At 41.8% G+C, this 19,705-nt stretch overlaps 1 protein-coding gene across 7 annotated transcripts in view; it reads right to left on the bottom strand.

Moving 5' to 3' along the window:
* The window catches only part of AUTS2 (activator of transcription and developmental regulator AUTS2), a 1,744,602-nt gene that overhangs the window by 800,358 nt on the left and 924,539 nt on the right, over nucleotides 1-19,705 (bottom strand). The window lies entirely within an intron of this gene.

Below are 19,705 nucleotides of genomic sequence, written 5' to 3'. Positions count from 1 at the left end.
GCAGATATTTGTTACAAACCTATCATGTAAAAAGTGACGGCTTGCAATAAATTGTGGTGCCTCACAATGGTCTGTGGCCTGAGCTCAAATAAATCATAAAGCATTTACACATAATTGCTATTTTTAAGGACAGGGAGACGAGATGTGTGCCTTGTTTGAGAAAAGGTTGGCAAGACGACAAGACAACTTTGAACTGTATCGAGGCTTTTGATCAGCTGAAATGTTCCAGCTATGGACACCAGCACTTGCTGCTAAGGCTAAGAACATCACATTTTTATCTTTTCTTTTGTAATGGTAAAAGAAAACTGCTGCTTTGTTTCTTATTTTAATGATACAACACATACTGCAATCGAGCTAGTCTGCAACTGAATTTTGTTAAGGAGGTCTTTTTATTTCAACCTGTGACTAGTTATCATTGTTTTAAAACTGCCACAAAATTCAAATCATGCTACTTGCAACCATGGCAACAGTAATCACACACTGCATATGACTTAATCTCTGTGTTCATGTAACTGGTTCATGGTTTTCCCAGAAAGTAAAATATCCTACAACTAATGCACTGTTTGGCATGTTTCTATATCCACATCTCTAGACATCATTACAGTGGTTAAAATACTTAGTTTCAGGACAGAAACTGTAAAAATCTGCAACACATGATTGGGAGGACTGTTGTTCCCCACCCACAAGACTTAAAGTGAAGTTACCCTTTACGCAACCTAACATTTTATCTAGATGCTGTTACAAGTTAAAGATTCCCTCATCTTACCATATACAGCTACATGTAAAATTAATATCCATTACTATCTGTTGCATAAATATATACATGTCATTCTTGAGTTACATTTTCCATAGATTGTGGTCATTTAAAGGACCACTGTAGCAAAAAAATGTAAGCAGTTAAAATTGAACAGAATAGCCCATCTCCTCATGGGGGATTATCAGGTTTTTTTTTGTTTTCAAAAACATTTCCTGAATAGCGATTGCTAAGTCTAACTGGCAAAAGATACAAGCCAGCCTCCCTAACGTCAGTTAGACTTAACAACTGCTGTTCAGGAAATGCTTTTGAAACCAAGACTATACTCAGTTGCACTGCGCATTACTGCACACAGTAGATCCCAAAATCAGCCATAGGCCTCTTGCTCACTACAAGCGATTCTCATTTTTTATACGATCCGATTTTTTATTCCGATTAAAAAATGTAGCAGCATGCAGTACTTTTTTACATTTGAATCAAAAATTGGATCGTATAACAAATCAGAATTGCATGCAGTGTGCAAGAGGCCTTACTTTGTTGGTTAAAATGTTTTATCCATTTGGGCACTTGGTTGTTATGGACTTAGTATGTTTGAATGAATCAGTATGTCCATTAAAGTATGTAGCTCATACAGTTCAACTCAATAGTACCTTAGGGTTTTACACTACAGGACATTATGATGTACTTCCTGGATCTAAAGTGATGATCACTCTTATACTTTCATATATGTTAGATTAAGCCTTCGCTGTGAGGGATAGGGTTTGTTATTGGTTATGTATAATCACTAATGTGGCTTTGCTGTTCTTATTTAGCACTTGTTCTGTTCAGTAATGCATTTGTTTGTTCAGCCTTTAACTTAACCTTCTGCCGCCCGCGTCACGCCAGTAGGCGTGGCCGCGGCGGCAGCCCCAGGACCGCCTAACGCCAATTGGCGTAAAGTCCTGGGGCTCTGTTTTCATGAGATCACGCACATGGTGCGCACGCATCTCATGCTCGGAGGGCGTAGCTCCGCCCCGCCTTCAGTCTCCGAGCGGCTATTGCCGCTCGGGAGACTGTTAGACGGCGATCACGCCGTCTATTTACTATGTGCAGCGCTGCGATGAGCAGCAGCGCTGCACTGGGGACAGCCGTGTGACACGGCTGTCCCCATGGGAGACCAGAGAGCGATCAGCTCTCATAGGCAGAAGCCTATGACAGCTGATCGCCATAATTGGCTGGCTGTGGGGAGGGAGGGAGGGAGGGAGGGAAGGGTCTTAAAGAAACAGGGGTTTTTAAACAAAAACGACAAACAATAATATTTATTTAAAAAAAAAATAAACATGGGGGGAGCGATCAGACCCCACCAACAGAGAGCTCTGTTGGTGGGGAGAAAAGGAGGGGGGAATCACTTGTGTGCTGAGTTGTGCGGCCCTGCAGCTTGGCCTTAAAGCTGCAGTGGCCAATTTTGCTAAAAATGGCCTGGTCACTAGGGGGGTTTAGCCCTGCAGTCCTCAAGTGGTTAAAAATCCAATAAACTGAAATAGAAAAAAAAATATATAACAAAAAACAAAACATAAAAACATACATACTATAAAACTAGTTTGGAAATATATACTCACCTAAAGGATTATTAGAAACACCTGTTCAATTTCTCATTAATGCAATTATCTAATCAACCAATCACATGGCAGTTGCTTCAATGCATTTAGGAGTGTGGTCCTGGACAAGACAATCTCCTAAACTCCAAACTGAATGTCAGAATGGGGAAGAAAGGTAATTTAAGCAATTTTGGGGTTTGGCATGATTGTTGGTGCCAGACGGGCCGGTCTGAGTATTTCACAATCTGCTCAGTTACTGGGATTTTCACGCACAACCATTTCTAGGGTTTACAAAGAATGGTGTGAAAAGGGAAAAACATCTGGTATGCAGCAGTCCTGTGGGCGAAAATGCCTTGTTGATGCTAGAGGTCAGAGGAGAATGGGCCGACTGATTCAAGCTGATAGAAGAGCAACATTGACTGAAATAACAACTCGTTACAACCGAGGTATGCAGCAAAGCATTTGTGAATCCACAACATGCACCACCTTGAGGTGGATGGGCTACAACAGCAGAAGACCCCACCGGGTACCACTCATCTCCACTACAAATAGGAAAAAGAGGCTACAATTTGCACAAGCTCACCAAAATTGGACAGTTAAAGACTGGAAAATTGTTGCCTGGTCTGATGAGTCTCGATATAGTCAGAATTTGGCGTAAACAGAATGAGAACATGGATCCATCATGCCTTGTTGGTGGTGGTGTAATGGTGGTGGTGGTGTAATGGTGTGGGGAATGTTTTCTTGGCACACTGTAGGCCCCTTAATGCTAATTGGGCATTGTTTAAATGCCACAGGCTACCTGAGAATTATTTCTGACCATGTCCTTCCCTTCATGACCACCATGTACCCATCCTCTGATGGCTACTTCCAGCAGGATAATGCACCATGTCACAAAGCACAAATCATTTCAAATTGGTTTCTTGAACATGACAATGAGTTCACTGTACTAAAATGGCCCCCACAGTCACCAGATCTCAACCCAATAGAGCATCTTTGGGATGTGATGGAACAGGAGCTTTGTGCCCTGGATGTGCATCCCACAAATCTCCATCAACTGCCAGATGCTATCCTATCAATATGGTCCAACATTTCTAAAGAATGCTTTCATCACCTTGTTGAATCAATGCCACTTAAAATTTAAGGCAGTTCTGAAGGCGACAGGGGGTCAAACACCGTATTAGTATGGTGTCCCTAATAATCCTTTAGGTGAGTGTAGTTTCAAGTGCAAATTTTGTCATTGAGTACAGACATACATTTAACAGATATTATTGCTAAACTGGCTGTTTAAAGGACCACTATGGCAAAAATTAGGCTTGCGGGATAACCCTGGTAGTATATGTCATGGATGAACCATGAAAAATGCAATCACAATTTGTTTTGTGCACTGATTGTCGATCATGGTTCAATCCAGATTGTATGTACAGGAGCAGAATAATGGGTTCTCTTCGGGCCAGATAACAAAAGGTCCATTCTAAGAGACAATGGCCTCAATTCACTAAGATCATGCTAGAGATAATAAGGCAAGAGAAAACTTACCTCCACACGTGAGAGAGTTATCTTACCTCTTCATTCCTTAAGTTACCTCTCCTGTAGTTAATTTACCTCCCCTGTAGTTAATTTACCTCCTCTGTAGTTAATTTACCTCCTCTGTAGTTATTTTCACATGCAGCTAATTAACAGCCTGTCTTTAACTCTGGAGTTATTTTAAGGATTGGAGAGTTAATTTAAAGACAGAAGAGTTAACTTTAGGCTTGCCTGAGGTAAAATGTTTCCTGAATACTACATGCCTTATCACCATGGTAACAACTCTAGAAGAGTTATTAAAGACAGGAGGCCAATGGCCTCAATTCACTAAGCTCATCTCCTGTCTTTAATAACATTTCTAGAGTGATCACCATGGTGATAAGGCCAGGAAACATTTTACCTCAGGCAAACCTAAAGTTAACTCTTCTGTCTTTAAGTTAACTCTTCAATCCTTAAAATAACGCCAGAGTTAAAAACAGGGGGCCATATGCAATTCACTTCAGTTTTCTCCTAGGTGATATTTTTAAACTTGTCAATAAAATGCCCTTTAAGCCACCAGAAAGCAAGAAAATACTCAAAATAATTTTGATAGTACTTTATCGCCTACTTTTTGGTACTTTATTAGTTGAAAAGTGCTAGAAAGTTATTTTAAATCAAAGATGAAAAATTATCTCCTTGGAGAAAACTCAGGTGAAAAAGTCAATTGCATATGGCCTAGGCTGTTTAATAACTGCGTGTGAAAATAACTACAGAGGAGGTAAATTAACTACAGAGGAGGTAAATTAACTTAAGGAATGAAGAGATAAGATAACTCCCTTACTGTGTGGTGGTACGTTTTCTCTTGCCTTATTATCTCCAGCACAATCTTAGTGAATTGAGGCCAATGTGGTTTTCTATTCCCTGTTAAAAAAATCATCCCCCAGCTGACAACTAGGGGTGTACAAGCCATTTTGTGTAGTTACACTGCAGAGCCACCCTGAAACTCAGCAGGAGGGCCTCAGAGCGGAGACACCAAAAGTTGACTATGAACACATTAAAAATAAACGTACTTCTTTTATTCTGTGTTTTTTCAAGATTCTGTACTTTTAATCTGTATGAAAAAGATACAGCTGAATTGCTAGCTTCCTGGCAAACACTGGCATATCTCTTTCATGGGGCTGACATAAGCAGCAACACAGTTATTAAACTTCTATGTAATGGAATGCCCTACAATATCCGTGCCTAGTACTAAAATGCTGCAAATTTGTCATGGATCATGAATATGAATAGACAAGTCATACATTTGACATTCATTTCTCCCTCCAAAAATCAGGGGTCAGATACCCTCGAGCGCAGGGGCCACCCTGAGTTCTGCCCTCAAATCAGGGCCATATAATAGGAAAAGGGCTGAAATCACTTGAGGAACCTGGAGCCAACAAGAGACGACCTGAGGATGGCTTCTGTTTTGAATAAATTCTTAAACAAAGGGATTCTTTCATTTGGATTTCCATAGCCAAAGACTTCAACATCGCCCATCTACAAGTATTTATTTCTTCATTTTCCCATTGTACTTCATACTGTGACTACCATTTTTTTATCATTGTTATTCAATATAATTTTCAGTTTTTTTCACTTCTTAAAGCCATTTACCTAATTTGAGTACCACAGTACAAATGTTTGCCTCCCCACAGATATGCTACCCAGAGAAACTGTATTGTTGTAATAAGATTAGGTTGTGTTAACCGTTTCATCTGCATTCTTACAATTGACAGAAGGGACCCTTATAATTGAGAGGCAGTGGCAGCTTACCCGTAATACTATGCATAATAAAATGTTGGTGTTTACATCCATTCCCTCCTGGCCTGTCTTTTTTCCCAAATTACAGAGGCTTACAAACATCGATTGCATCCATGAGATTGGATGGTCTGTGGGGTGAAGCAGATTAGGAGGCACTAAGTGGTCTGCCAGTAGGGGGAATGTGACATTATGTACCTAATAGGAAGACGACTACATATTAAGAGGTGTTAAAAGGAAAAAAAAAAAGATTAGCTGAAAAGGATACTTTCCAGAATATTTACAGATTCTTGCCACCGTTAAACAAGCATACTAATGTATTTCCCATCCTGCTCACTTGGGCCACTCTAACAGCGGATTTCTCCTCTCTTTCAACTGACACAAAAGCACAAGCTGTTTTGTAAAGGACATTCTTGCAGGCTCAGCAAGTGCTGTTATTTGCTGTGGAAGGTTTTAGGGTAAATAAAAAGGCATGAACTCACAAACATCTGCTTTAAAGGCATGGACATTGCCTCTATACCAGCGAGCTTGCCAATTTGAGGAGAGGATAAGTTTTCTCTTAGCTTTCAATGCTGGGCACTATAAAATAATGTAATTCTATCTTCTACCTTTGGAGGGCCCTCCCCAGCATATAATAACACCTGTAAGAATGTCCGTTACAAAACAGCTTGTGCTCCTGCTTCAGCTGGGAGAGAGGAAACATCAGCAGACATCAGCCAGGAGAGAGCAGCCGAAGTGAGCAGAGGGGGACAGCATTTGGAACATGTTGGTAAGCCTGTTTACTGATGGACATGATCTCTAAATATGTTGTCAATAAAATATCCTTTCCAGCTAAATTAAAAAAAAATACTGCCTAATATGTGATGCTATTCCTATTAGGAACATGATACCAGGGCTATTCCAGTAGTCAAATTTTCACCATAGTGGTCCTTTGAATTGTAAATATTTTCTCACTCTCATTTGTAAATGGAAAGTTACTAATTTAAACTGCTTCCGAACCGATGCAATACGAATCTACATCCTGCAGGTGGTGCTGCGGCTCTGAAAGGACATAGATTCTACTGCTTCGGAAACCGTGCATACCCACCGATACGATGGTCTTGTTGTTTTCTCCCCACTGCAGTTCACTCGCCCTGCTGTCTATAGGATGGCACAGCTGTGTGAGCAGGTCAGTTTTCATTGGCTCCTGATCCTGTCATCACTGTAAGCCAATCCCATTGGCTTACATTGACGGACAGGGTCAGGAGCCAGTGAAAGCAGCTCCTGACCAGCTCACACAGCTCTGCCGTCATAGCAACGGCAGAGAGAGGAGCCTATGGTATCTGCGGCAATTCATTGGTATGCAGTGGTTTTTGGTACCAGCAGTCTCTGGTCCTTAAGGGGTCAGAGACTGCTGGTACGCAAGGGGTTAACCATGCAATAATATTAGCCTAGAACAAAATAGTTACCAGTTTTTTATTTTATCAAAGAATTCATACGAACTATTCATTATCAAAGGTTGTTTTTCATAGGTAAAAGACTAATAGGAAAAGTGGCTTTCTGGGGCATTTTATACATTGTATAACACATACACATTTTATAACAGATATCTGAAATCTTAGTAAAAGGTATAATTTTCACATTTATCATACATTAAACGCATATAACTTAAAAAAACTCTATTTATATAAAAATACCTACCACATAATATGCATGTAACATTCAGATCACATCTAAAATATTATTCACATTTTCCTGGTAATCATCATACAGTACATATGAATCAAGATTAAAATTCATGTAGCACTACATAATAGGAAAACAAAAATAAAATGTCATAGATAATCTGCCACTTCCTCAGAGGCCTAGAATGAATCACATCACTTGTAGGATCATTTGTTAACCACCCTGGCGTTCTATTAAGATCGCCAGGGCGGCTGCGGGAGGGTTTTTTTTAAATTTAAAAAAAACTATTTCATGCAGCCAACTGAAAGTTGGCTGCATGAAAGCCCACTAGAGGGCGCTCCGGAGGCGTTCTTCCGATCGCCTCCGGCGCCCAGAATAAACAAGGAAGGCCGCAATGAGCGGCCTTCCTTGTTTTGTTTAGATCGTCGCCATAGCGACGAGCGGAGTGACGTCATGGACGTCAGCCGACGTCCTGACGTCAGCCGCCTCCGATCCAGCCCTTAGCGCTGGCCGGAACTTTTTGTTCCGGCTACGCTGGGCTCAGGCGGCTGGGGGGACCCTCTTTCGCCGCTGCTCGCGGCGAATCGCCGCAGAGCGGCGGCGATCGGGCAGCACACGCGGCTGGCAAAGTGCCGGCTGCGTGTGCTGCTCTTTATTTGAACAAAATCGGCCCAGCAGGGCCTGAGCGGCAGCCATCGGCGGTGATGGACGAGCTGAGCTCGTCCATACCGCTAAGATGGTTAATACACAGAAGCTAGCCAATAACAATAAAATAAAAATATTAACCACTTCGCATCCAGACCTTGTTTTCCCCTTATTGACCAGAGCAGTTTTGACGCTTTAGCTGTGTCCCTGTTTAATCACCAATAACTTAATCTGTACTCGTGCCACATAAATGATCTGTATATCTTTTTTTTCAAGACAAACTAAGCTTTCATTGGGGGGTATTTGGTCCCAAGTAAAATGTTCCTCTCTATGCATGTTAATGGGAAAAAGGGGGGAAAATAAAAAAAATTCACTATTTCTCAATTTTGACCAATTTCTGTTTAAAAATAAAAAGTGCGATTGACATAAAAACTGTGCCACCAGTTAAAGTCGCCCCAGTATAGATATCCAGATGTGTCCCCAGGATCACCCCACCCCCCCAGTATAGCCAGATGTGTCCCCAATATTAGCCCCCCCAGCATAGCCAGATGTGTCCCGTGTTTGCCACCCCCAGAATAGATTGACAGATGCACCCCCAGGAATAGTGCCCCTCTTTATAGCCAGATGTGTCCCCAGATCAGGATTACCCCCATTATGGCCAGATGTACCCCCAGGATTAGCGCTGCCCCCCATTATAGCCAAACGTGCCCCCAGTATTAAGTTATGGGCCCCCCCAGGTGCCCAGATGTGCAAAATTTGTAAACCCCCCTCCCCTTGGTTCCTCAGATGCCCCCCAGTGAACATGTAAATCCCCCTTTAGGTAATCCCCCACCCCTCCCCCCAAGAAACTATAGTCAGGTGCCCCCCCCCCCATCAGGCAGCCCCCTCCGTGCACATATAGTTATTAAAAAGGCACAAGCAAGCAGCCACACTCACCTACCTCGGTCCTGCGACGATCCTGAAGCCTGATCCTCCGATCACCGCTCTGCAGCCAGCCGCATATTGCCGGTAACCCAGGTCCCGGCTTGATGACGTCATCAAGCCGGGACCCGGGTTACCGGCAATATGCGGCTGACTGCAGAGCGGGGATCAGAGGATCAGACTTCAGGATCGTCGCAGGAACGAGGTAGGTGAGTGTGACTGCTTGCTTGTGCCTTTTTATTAACTACATGTGCGCCGAGGGGGACAGATGAAGGATCGCTGCAGTTCACTACTGCAGCGATCATTCATGGGAGGGGGGTGGACTAATTGGCCAAAAGGGAACATGTTCCCTTCCACCAATTAGTATTGCAGCTGACAGTGATGGAGGGTGCGCTCTGAAGAGAACCCGACCGTGCACAGCAGGGCTGCAGCCAGGTCAGTATATCTACGTCACTGTGGCTTGGAGGATGCCACAGCTGACGTAGATATACTGTAGTGGTGGGGAAAGTGGTTAAATACATTTTCCACAACCACTATGATTATAACACCACTCCCCAAGAAAAACAATTTACTAGCAATTGTGCGTTAATGTGTTCCTCCTATGAGAGCCGAAATACCTAAAACAAATGTAAATAAATTACTTGGTTACCATCTCTTCTTATGATTCCATTTTATGGACAGCGGATACAGAATAAACAATTACCCGGTGCAATCCAACCAGTGAAATGGCTGTTTTGTTTTTTTGTTTTTTTAATTTAACATGATCAAGTTTGATTTCAGTGGTTAAAATGCATGTAGGAAGGCTTTGAAAACCACTGACATTAATTATTGCACGTATTTCCAACTCTTCATTTGGCTCATAGAAGGTGACTAATTATTCTAGGCCTACTGTTTATTATATGGATTTAGAGGAGAAGATGGTAATTTCATTTATATTCTGTAATAACTAGGTATCTTTGTTCTCACTGGGAGGATACCATTCAAATAAACTTTCGTTTTGTATATGTTTATTTGTGTCTGTTCTTTCTACAGTATATATTTCCACATCTCATTGTTGCACTCATATTTCTTACAGTCTATTGAAACCCCTCAAAATTTACTGAGTTCAGCCAGGGCTGATTGACTCTGCACTGCTATATAAGCCTCACCCCTTTCCCCCCTCCACGCTCCTTCCACCAACTTACTGTATTTCCACAGGTAGAGAAGGTGAAGCTTGATCACTACCACGCCAACAGTTTTCTCCTCCACTAGACTTTAGGAGCCCTTTAATTCTAATTATTAGGAGTTCTTTAATTCTAATTATTTTTCTGTGGTCTACCATAAACCAGAATTATCTAGCCTGTTATAATCCACAGGCCACCTAATGCTAGTCTATGGCAGCCAGGACTGCTAAAAGAAGAACCAGAAATGGAGAGGTGCTATAAGTAGAGGTTATGTGATAAAGTTGCTAGTGCGATTAAGATCAGACCTTATCCTCTCTCCCTATGCTGCTCTGCAGTGGGGGTAAGTCTTATAGGGCAGTACTGAGCCAATCAGCACTAAATCAGCTGCTCAACTATGTTTATATTGTTTAGGCTTCAATGCATCAGGGCATCATCAAGTACAGTTGTGAAATCATGTTCAAAACCTGTTGTGAGTCTTCATGATTCTTCATATTCATGAATGACTTCTAAAATGAGATCTGATTGTTATATTACTTATAATAATCTTAGTAATCACAATAATAAATCAAACAAATTAAATGAAGATGAAGAGGCACACTACTTGCTGCCATTGTAGCTTTCTCACAGCTGGTAAGCACACTACATGTTTTTACGTCACCTTTAAAGAGAAACTCAGACCAAGAATTGAACTTTATCCCAATCAGTAGCGGATACCCCCTTTTACATGATAAATCTATTCCTTTTCACAAACAGACCATCAGGGGGCGCTGTATGACTGATATTGTGGTGAAACTTCTCCCACAAGAAACTCTGAGGACCGTGGTTCTCCTGGCAGTTTCCTGTCTGTGAACCTTGTTGCATTGTGGAAAATTGCTGTTTACAGCCGTTTCCAACTGCCAAAAAAGCATGCAGCAGCTACATCACCTGCCAATAGTAAAAGTGTCACCATGTAATAAATGTCAGAATGTAAATCAGGGATTTAAAAGATTTTACAATGGGAAAACACTGACTAAATCATTTATACATAATTATTGTAAAAATGAAGCACTTTTTTATTACATTATTTTCACTGGACTTCCTCTTTAAGTATTCTAGGTGAATGACATAAATTCTTAACAAGATTAGCTAAATGCCATCCAATGTCAAGGGCATGGAGGTCTACACTGTGGTTTGTTTGTTTCTTACCTAGATACTGTAGGTCTGGATAAACCCCTTTTTCCTTAAAATGAAAGTGGCAGAAATGAGTTTCTTCTCATATGACATTCTCAAAGTTGCAGAGCCTCCCTTAAAGCTCAACACACAACAAACAATCTTGGTTGTACAGATTTACCAAATCTATGTAGTATAAGGGCCAACAGATTGAAAATACCTTGTATAATTGATTGGATAAGCTCTTATACTACATGAAAGTGGTAAGATTGAACAACCAAGATTGTATGGTGTGTGTTGAGCCTTAGTTTATTTAAGTTTCACAATGTCCAACAACATTTATCCATTTATATTGGATTCCTGCCACCCATCCAGTTTCCCGTTTTGACTACTTTGGAAAAGGAATTCCACCACACAAAAAGTTCACCGACAGAGACACAACACTGGACCAGGGACATTGACACTGTATTAATAGGGACACTAATTACGCTCGCAGGAAGACTACATTTGCACTATCTCTCCCACTACACTTGCCGGGACACAACACTGACAGGATTATGGACCCTAAACTGAAAAGGAAAGGTAAATTGTTCTTACATGAAGACTGCCACTGCAGGGACAGGGGTACTTAATGTACACTGGTGGGAATAGGGTCACTACACTCCCAGGAATACTGCATGGAACAGGGACACTATACTGACAAAGTAACTTTACCAGAGATCATGTGCTAGACAATACCTTAAAGAGACACTGAAGTGAGAATAATTCTCGCTTCAGAGCTCATAGTTAGCAGGGGCATGTGTGCCCCTGCTAAAACGCCGCTATCCCGCGGCTAAACGGGGGTCCCTTCACCCCCAAACTTCCCCTGCAAAATCAATGACCATATTGGTCATAAATTTTGCTCTTCCTGGAGGCAGGGCTAACGGCTGCAGCCCTGCGTCTCAGGGCGTCTATCAGACGCGCATCGCCGCCTCTCCCCCGCCCCTCTCAGTGAAGGAAGACTGAGAGGGGCGGGGGAGAGGCGGAGGTACGCGTCTGATAGACGCGCCGGAGGCAGGGCTGCGGCGGTTAGCCCTGCCCCAATGCGGAAGAGATTCCGCGATGTACGGAGGGGATTTGGGGGTGAAGGGACCCCCGTTAAGCCGCAGGATAGCGGCGTTTTAACAGGGGCACACATGCCCCTGCCAACTATGAGGTCTGAAGCAAGATTTATTCTCGCTTCAGACTCTCTTTAAGCACTATCCAGTACCCACACATTTATTCCCACAAGTATGAAATGACCCCTGCAACCAATTGCAGAACCATCAAAAAAATAAAAAAATAATGCCTCAGTAAATTTAAATACTTCCCCACAAAAGGGTGAACAAGATCAAATCATTTAAATTCCTCTTGTAATATTTTGGAGGATGAGGGATTATAAAGATTTTTTGACAACAGGAGATTACTTTCTTATTCACCAAGTTAATAAGGGTAATCGCTATTTTGGAGCAATTCTCCTAAATGACCAAAATGTAGACATTATATTGACTTTTCAATTTATTTTAATATATTTCTGTACAAACAAATTTGTGCATAGATATTATTGGGGAAGTTGACCTCCCCGGCATTCAATTTCTACTGGAATTCTGTGCAAAAAGTGGTCCAATTATTTTCATAAGATTTTTGCCAGCAACTTACCAAAATGTGTCAAGCAGGGGTCTAGTATACATTTAGAGTTAGTATAATAAAAATTTCTAACACAAAACCATGTTAAAAAAATCAATAACATTTTCCCTTTCTGCCAGGCCACAATTTCCCTATTCTTAAGCTTTTTGGCAGTAAACACGCAGTTTTGCACATGTGTTTTTTCGCATTAAAATTCATGATCATATGCACATTTTTGAGTGCAGGTTTTCAGAAAAGGCAAAAACTAGCAGACAAATGCTAATTTTAATTAAAAAAACTGCATGCAAAAAATGGAACAGCCTGACTCGTTCACACCATTTTCAGCTATTTTTCCCTAGGCAAATCAAGCAGGGGTTAAAAATGGTACACGAGTGAACTACTTTGGGTTCTTTCTATAACTTGTTGTGCCAGTAGTTTTACTGTATATGCACAAAAGGTGGGCAGTCAAAGGTAAATTAACCCATGATTCCCTAAAACAAACAACAAAGGTACTGATTGTCTGTAAACTTTTGGCCATTCAGTGCTCTCATAGTCAACCAGGGTTTGCTTTAGTCTCTGATTACTCACCACTTATAAATATAGGTGCAAACTGCAACAGCACCAAAATGCTAACAATGCTGCTTGGAGGAGGCTGGTAGCAAACAGCTGCAGTGAACACACAACATAATATGCGTACGTTAAAAAGGGGCGCTGGGAAAAAAGGGCGCGGGGTTTTAAACGATAAACAGGGATAACGTTTATAAATCTAATGTACTATATTTCGTTTAAAGGGATACTGTAGGGGGGTCGGGGGAAAATGAGTTGAACTTACCCGGGGTTTTTAACGGTCCCCCGCAGACGTCCTGTGCCTGTGCAGCCACTCACCGATGCTCCGGCCCCGCCTCCGGTTCACTTCTGGAATTTCAGACTTTAAAGTCAGAAAACCACTGCACCTGTGTTGCCGTGTCCTCGATCCCGCTGATGTCATCAAGAGCGCACAGCGCAGGCCCAGTATGCTCTGTGTCTGCGCAGTACACTCTTGGTGACATCAGCGGGAGCGAGGACACGGGCGTGCAGGTGCAGTGGTTTTCTGACTTTAAAGTCAGAAATTCCAGAAGTGAACTGGAGGCGGAACGGGAGCATTGGGGAGTGGCTGCGCCAACACAGGATGTCTGCGGGGGACCATTAGATGCCCCGGGTAAGTTCAGCTCATTTTCCCACGACCCCCCTACAGTATCCCTTTAAATATTCGTTTTTATAAAGTTATAAATCATTAAATAATGTTCATGAAATCGGCAATTGTGAAAACTTTAATCTTCCGTTTAAAAAGTGAAATGTATAATAACGTTTAAAAAAAAATTAGTAAGTAACCCTCCCTGTACCTACCCCTAACCCCTAGACCCCTATTGGTGCCTAAACCTAAGACTTCCCTGGTGGTGCCTAAACCTAAGACCCCCCTGGTGGTGCCTAAACCTAAGACCCCCCTGGTGGTGCCTAAACCTAAGACCCCCTGGTGGTGCCTAAACCTAAGACCCCCCTGGTGGTGCCTAAACCTAAGACCCCCTGGTGGTGCCTAAACCTAAGACTCCCCTGGTGGTGCCTAAACCTAAGACTCCCCTGATGGTGCCTAAACCTAAGACCCCCCTGATGGTGCCTAAACCTAAGACCCCCCTGGTGGTGCCTAAACCTAAGACCCTCCTTAGTGATCACTGTATTGTGTGTAGAATAATGTTTTAGAAACAGTAAGGGATAAAATATATTACAATTTACGTTACGTACTGATCGCTTTATTTTGTGAATAATAATGTTTTACAAACAGTAAGGGATAACATTTAAAATAATGTTTTATTGAAATAGGAAACGTAAATCATCACAAGCAGTTATACAACATTAAAAATCTTCGGGCGCCCTTGGAAAACGTTATTATTCTCGGGCGCCCTTTTTTCCAGTTCGGCACCCAGTAAACGATATTTATTATGGGAGTGAATGGCGGCTCCCGATTTGTCCACTAGCCTCCTGCGCCCTTTTTTACTGTTACCACATAATATATCACTAAGGTATCTTGAACCTTTCATTAGTGAAACATATCATTTCTCTTGTTATTTCCTTACAGTTAAAGTGGACCAAAACTCTTTCAAAACACACCATGAAAAGTCTTTATTCCACGTATACTTGCTGAAGAAATTCACTTTGCTCTGTTCTATGTTTGTTTAGCCAGATACATGTGTGTAATTAGTTCTTATCAACTTAGCAACTGTGAATAGACTGCAAGAGAGCTCAGCCTAGGCAGCACTCTATATAGCAAATTTTAAAATGCTTAACCCAGTGCTTCTACAACATTGAAACCAAGTAAAACTTGTTTTAGGATTTTCATACAGGTATCATGCTGTGGCTAATCTTATAGAACAGAGAGAAAGTTCTGAGTTTAGTTTCTATTTAAGATTTTATTATCATGCATAACTAAGGGGGTGTATGATACATGTGCTGCAATAAGATTAGGATCTGAATAACTGCAACAGTCCAACACCACCACAATCATCTGTGTCAAGCAAGCTATAGCCATTAGCCAGTCAGCATCTTTGTTGTCATTGAGGTGCCCAATCAGATGTTCGTTTACCTATGATAGCCTACCCCTTTTGTGCATAAAGGTGGTAAACAACACTGTAATCCAGTGATAAAGGGAGACTGCTATACATTTTCAGATCATAGCTGTCCCAAAAATGGCCATCACAGTACATGCTACTGAGTCTCTCGACCTATCTTGTCATTTATTGTATTTAATCAGCCAACAATTATTTGGAAAGTATATATAATTTGCAGCTTTTTTCCCTTATTTAAATTGGCTCAGATCCAGCAGTAAACATGTATTGGGGTGTCTTCAGCGACAAAGGTTCTTATGAGAACTAAAGGAGTAAAATATGGTGCTATTTTGAGGGGCAGATTGTGCTTTATCCACTGAGTAGTTTAATACTCTATAAATTCTAAATGTGTGTTATTGTTATCATGAGTTGAATATCAATTAGATCACATTTTAGGAGCCATGTAGAAATCCTTAATATTGTTAATTTCAAATAGCATTTTGTCTACTCAATTATTGTTGGGCTTACTGACCCTTGAAAAGTTGCCCTGCACTTTTGTAATCAATATCCCTGGAAAGAGAACGGTATAGATGGAAGACATTTTTTGAGACTTGTATCTGCTGCCCATCGAACTGTGGAATCTGCACCCAATCACGCCAGAAGCCGCACTGCAGCTCCATTTCTCATTGTGTCACAACGGAAGTGCAGTGCTGCTTGGCATAGGTGGCGCACTTAGCACTGCTGCAGGCCTTGGTGCTCATTGGCACCTGTAGAGAAAGGAATGCATTCCAGCTGTGTAGAAGAAAACAAAACATTTTCACATGCATCTAAAATTCATCCATGTCTATTGTATTTTCTAGCTTTGTTAACCTTTTTCACATTATCATCTCTATAAAATAGATGTTTCTATCAATAAGTATATAAACGGCAAAGAAAAAAAAAGTTAATGTTTATAAAAGCTTTTGCGGTGTTGACTGACATTGCTAGGAATATGTCTTATGGTGTTGCTGCAACAAGAGAAGATGTGCACTCCTGCTAGTAAGTGCATGAAGAGCTGTTGACTTTGTAAGACAGCAATTTGAAAGTCTTGACATATCAACTTGTAAAAGCAAGAACAGCTCAAAATGACTAAACCAAAGTGAATGAAATGGAAAGAACACATTGTGACATCGAGTATCTAAATTGTAACCTTTCAAAAATACATGTAGCTCAAGCCCACAGCAAAGTGGACTTCTTCAGTAATACTTCTAACAGAAGTGTAGAATCATATATAATACTGCAACAATAGGACTGCTAGCACACTTTTCGAACGTGGAAACTGGATTTAACTTTCAAACTTATATACACTTATACACTTGTCTGCCAGGGTCAGCTGTCTGAAAATTATGCTGTTTGTCAGAACAGTGAGCATTTGAGAGTCCTTAATGGCTGATTAGAGTCATTCAGTACACAGCATCTCCTATGTGCATTAAAATTTCAGGCTATCCCTACACATATGCGGATACCCCTGGCTCTGATCCTGTAATGCCAGAAAGGAGGTACACTGGTGCTAGCAGCCACATCTTAGCTGTTCTTTTAGCAAGCGTGATCAGGGCCATTTTCCATCTCCCTGTCACAGAGTCATCATAAATGTCACTATCTGTGAAAATTGTACCATTCTGTAATCTGTAATACCAACTACGTCTTTCAGGCAAAAGCATGTTATACAAGGGTCCATTTCCACTAGTGCTGGCGGGCATCTTCGAGATACATGCTGGCAGTTACTGCGATGCGAGTATGTATCCAAATCTCTCTAGCCAAATTTGCATCCAGAGAAATGCTGAGAATTGCCCCTGGTGGGATTGAGCCATCAGAGCTGAGACAAGGTCCTCCACCACCCAAGGCTGAGACACCAAAGTGTGCCCCTCCATCCCTCCCACCCCAGCCATCACACACTGATTGCTATTAGACAAAGAGGCGCCCCAGAGCCCCCTACACCTCAATCTCTAGTTATCTGGCTTGCAGTCACTGCAATGTATCCCCTTTTCTTATTTTTCTTTACTTCAAACACAATAGGGGAATGATAGCTGAGTGAGTTTTGTGCCCCCTCATACACTGCGCCCTGAGGCATGAGCCTCTCTTGCTTCTGCCTTGGCCCCGCCCTGCAAGTCATTAAGGGTTTGAGTTTTCTTTTAGGCGTCCCTTTAAAATTGCATGAACAAGGCCTTCCTTCTATTGAATTACACACACACACACACACACACACACACACACACACACACACACACACACACACACACACACACACACACACACACACACACACACACACACACACACACACACACACACACACACTTTTACACACACCTATAGCCCTTTCAAACACGTAACTACATTTTAAGCAATAACATATTGCTTAAAAGACAACATATTGCATGTATACATTTCCACATTCAATAATAAGAACTGATTTCACCTTAAATAAGAAGTGTAGTTACCACATACACTGCGCTTGTAACAATTTCCGCTATCAGCTAGAATACCTTACTTTCATTTCCCTTGGTCCATGGTCACATGATTATGCTTAAAGGAAGCTGCTGACTCAGATGCATGTTAGGAGAAAAGTTCAGTGTTAACAGATGCAAGCACTTCTCTCTCATTATATGTCAGCACTCAGTAGCAGTAAGGATGAGCTAGTGAAGACAAACTGCAGTTTTACCTGAGGCAAAATTGAACCTGGTTGCTGTAGTCATGGGCTGCAACAAGAGGAGTAAACTAACCTATATCACCGCCTCTGGTTACTGCACTTCACATCATGCTCCACGCTCTGGACACTTCCACCTCCACACAGGAAGTTTCTCTGTGAAGAAGGAAGTCTCGGTTGATGGAGCGCAACAAACAGAGGCATTGAGGGTGAGATACCCCTCTTGCCATGGACCATGTGCACCAGCATTAACCCCTTGCCGACCGCTCCATGCCGATTGGCGTGAATGCGGCTGCAACCCCAGGACCACTCCACACCAATTGGTGTGAAGTCCGGGGGCGGGATTTTGCAGGAGCTCACCGCTAGGAGACTGTTAGGCGGCGAAACAATTTACAATGTACAGCGCTGAAATCTATGGCAGCGATGTACTGGGGACAGCCGTGTGACATGGCCGTCCCCCTGGGTGGCAAGGAAGCGATCCGCTGTCATAGGCTGATGCCTATGACAGACGATCGTGCTGATTGGCTGGTGGGGGGGGGGGAGGGTAACAAAAATTTAAAAAATGCAGATATTTATTAAAAAATTGTGGGAGTGAGCACAGCCCACCAACAGAAAGGTCTGTTGGTGGGCAGAAAGGGGGGGGGGGATCACTTGTGTGCTGAGTTTTGCTGCCCCTAAACCTTCAGTAGCCTTAATTGTAAAAAATAGCCTGGTCACTAGGGTGGTTTAAGACTGTGGTCCTTAAATGGTTAAGGTCTGGTTTTGCCTCATAAGCATGTGATGATAGACCAGGAAATCTTAGGTAGGAGTTTACAGCTCAAATACAAAACTTGCTTTTGCAGTATTATTATTCATGCCACATGGAGCGAAGGATATTTATTTCCATTTTGAAATCCCCTTATTCTCACATAAGCCATATCGGTGTCTGATGCTTTAACGTTTCCCCTTTCTTTAATGTGAAAATTTGTAATTAAACTGCATTTCTTAATTAGAAAATATGATACATTACAAAGCCATTACAGATAACCAGGAAAATAAGTTTGCATTAAAGCTGTATTCCTTTGCAGTCCATGTTTAGAGCATAGAATGAAAGCAATCCCTGTCTAGTGAACTGTAAATGCTGGGTTATTGGAATCTTTAAAACAAGCAGCAAGAAGAAAATTACACGGTCAAATCTCTGTATTGCCGTTAATGAAGAATTAAGATTCCCATTTACCATATTAGCAGGTTCATCAGAGGTCTCTACTTTGCCCGGCATGTGTTTAACAGCAGTGTCAATTTATCTATGTCTGAACCCAGAAGTGCGTGACAGTACATCATTCATAACTGTCACATCTACTTATCTTTCTCATTGTCACACCACTAACCAAATTCAAGCCACGCTTTCTCAAAGCATTGTAGAGGAATAAAGAACAACAGAGCCTAACCAGCTCGTTAGTGCTAATCTCAACTGTGCTGAGATTAAAGTTACACACTTCAGGGACAGTTTATTAAGGAATTCCAGCTGCAAATCAGTGATCAACATACACACTATGCTTATACTAATACATATAATACTGCAATTTAGATTTAAATGGGCACTAGGGTGAACAAATGGAAAAACACACATATGTACCCATACACTA

The sequence above is a fragment of the Hyperolius riggenbachi genome, chromosome 2 (genome assembly GCF_040937935.1).
Source record: "Hyperolius riggenbachi isolate aHypRig1 chromosome 2, aHypRig1.pri, whole genome shotgun sequence".
Lineage (NCBI taxonomy): Eukaryota > Metazoa > Chordata > Amphibia > Anura > Hyperoliidae > Hyperolius > Hyperolius riggenbachi.
The sequence above is the reverse complement of the archived record's forward strand: the minus strand, read 5'-3'. Positions and strand labels throughout refer to the sequence as shown.